This window comes from Semicossyphus pulcher, unplaced genomic scaffold (assembly GCF_022749685.1).
Source record: "Semicossyphus pulcher isolate SPU_LCO1_2020_fin unplaced genomic scaffold, fSemPul1.0.p SCAF_27, whole genome shotgun sequence".
NCBI classification, from domain to species: Eukaryota; Metazoa; Chordata; class Actinopteri; order Labriformes; family Labridae; genus Semicossyphus; species Semicossyphus pulcher.
The window spans coordinates 479,497-482,072 of NW_027211701.1; positions in this window are offsets into that span (position 1 = coordinate 479,497).

The window sequence follows — 2,576 nt, forward strand, 5'->3', positions numbered from 1 at the left end:
CTCACCTCGCTTCTCTGCAGTTATTTCTCCACACACACACCTTCACCTGCTGTACCTGCACACACCTTCACCTGCTGGAAAATGTCAGGTCCAGACGGTCCTGAAACTTTCAGGTAAATGTCAGGAGTGCGTGTGTGAAAGAGTCCGGACCGTTCTCACCTTATTATGACCTGTGAACTCCTCACCACACTTTCTGCCCAAAACTCGCCCAGGATCACTTAAATGTAATTTGTGAGATAAAATAAGACGGAGCTGAAAAACTGCAGAGATTAAATTCTGTCTAAACTCAGTTTTTAAAGACACAGACATCAGCTGAGTGACAGTGAAGCAGTAAAGCTGTTTCATTACCTTCAGTACACTCTCAGTACACTTTCTTATGGTCCATCTCAGGAAGCTAAACGCTGACGGAAACAACGTAGACATAACAAGCTCAGCATCGTATCTCATGTTTTGAACAATGACTGGATATCTACACGTTGTAATGATTAAAACAAATCTTTAGTCTTGATGAATCCAAACAGGGAGATGAGCTCAAAGAAGAGTTTGCAGGTTGAGTAAATTCATGGTCAGATAGTACATGTGTGTGCCACTGAACCGATATGTTCAGGACAGCTCTCTGCTGTCCTCCTGCACATGTTCACACGAGACGGTCTGATGAGTGCGTCTCTGCAGAGCATCACATGAGAAGAACAAAACCTTCATCCTGTCATAGTGAAGCTTTAAGGTTTTATTTGAATCTGTCTGACTGCATCGACTTCACTGTGAACAAATGAGAAGGTCTCAGTTCAATGAACAACAACCGATCCCAGCAGGAAGAAGCTGTGAGGGTTCATGGGAAATGTGGTCTCACTTCTCAAAGACTAGTAATCCTGTAGTTATCGCACTGTTGTAAAAATAAACATTTAAGAAGCTCCATAAAAGCTGTCTGTATCTGTGTGAGCTGAGCCCTACAAGCTTCACAGCAGTGTTAAAGTATTGTTCTATCGTGTGACCACTAGGTTACACAGGAATGAAACAAATACAAAAGTTTGGTGTTTCTGCGCATGCGCACGTGAGTTTAGTCCGGCTGCCCGGTCTCCTCACTGTATCTGAACAACTGAGTTGATCGTAAGGTGTTCCTCAGAGGCGGGGCTCTGTAGGTCAGGATTTCCCTCCTTTTAAAGTATATTGTCATAAAGACTTCAAGAAGCATTAATAAGCTACGTTGTAACGTACGTACGTACGTAATTCATCACTGACGGTTAAAGCGCGTGAATCTGTGTCGCACAAAAGTTATTCACAGTACATCTACTTCACAACGCGGCTTTCACTGAAGTTAACGCGATGTAGAAAACGGTTAGCAGAGGATGGTTTCGATCCATCGACCTCTGGGTTATGGGCCCAGCACGCTTCCGCTGCGCCACTCTGCTCACGCTGAGCTTACTTTCAACCATTGCTGTATTTAAAACTGTGTGTGACGTAGGTTTAATACCACGGATATGACTGTTCTACAGCTCGATTAAACTCAGCATCGTGAGGTTAAAACGTTCACTCTTTACTTCCAGAATTCCAGCCATCATTTTTTGCCGCGAACACGGTCCCCCCCAGCCGACTGGGACCTCTCGTCTGTGTACAGATACACGATTCCTCCGAGTGATCCGGGTTTCCCCTGAAGAAGTGTGATGTAAAACTTGTTGTGATACTTTCCAGTCCGTGCAAACTGACATTTCTTATTACTTTTTTTTTTTTTTTTACCTCTACGCCACTAGAGGGCAGGGTGAGCCAGTTTTTCAGTATTGTAAAAGTACACCTTAGACTGTATGCTGTCAACAGGTAAACACACAGAGCATGTATCAGGTTAAAATTGAGCTGTCACTAAATTATGTTTATTTGTGTGTCTTAAACATTTTAGTGTCAGATGGATTGGGGGGTTAAATTTAAAGTAAAGACTGAAAAATGGACACAGACACCGATACTTGTTCCGCTCTGCACACTGCCCCCCTCTTCCTCTCAGATTTGATTATTTTGTGCTTCATCAAAGGTCCCACAAAATGAGCCACGTGTTCTTTTAAAAGTAGAGCTTCATACAGCACACTTTATTTCAAACACACTGACAAAAACCAGAAACAACCGACAAAATGGTCAATAACTGGTTATGAAAAGAAAGCAGGTTTGTTCAACATATAAATACAAACATATATACATTGTGTGGTATGATTGTTGGCCCCATTTGGACTGTAGAGACTGAATACAGACAGTAACCTGTCTGTGGTCGTTGTTACAGTGCAGTGAACAGGGCGACAGTAACCTGTCTGTGGTCGTTGTTACAGTGCAGTGAACAGGGCGACAGTAACCTGTCTCTGGTCGTTGTTACAGTGCAGTGAACAGGGCGACAGTAACCTGTCTGTGGTCGTTGTTACAGTGCAGTGAACAGGGCGACAGTAACCTGTCTGTGGTTGTTGTTACAGTGCAGTGAACAGGGCGACAGTAACCTGTCTGTGGTCGTTGTTACAGTGCAGTGAACAGGGCGACAGCGTGCTGACAGCAGTCTGTGCTTCATGTCTGCAGTGAAGCTGGATCTTGGCTCCACCTGCTCA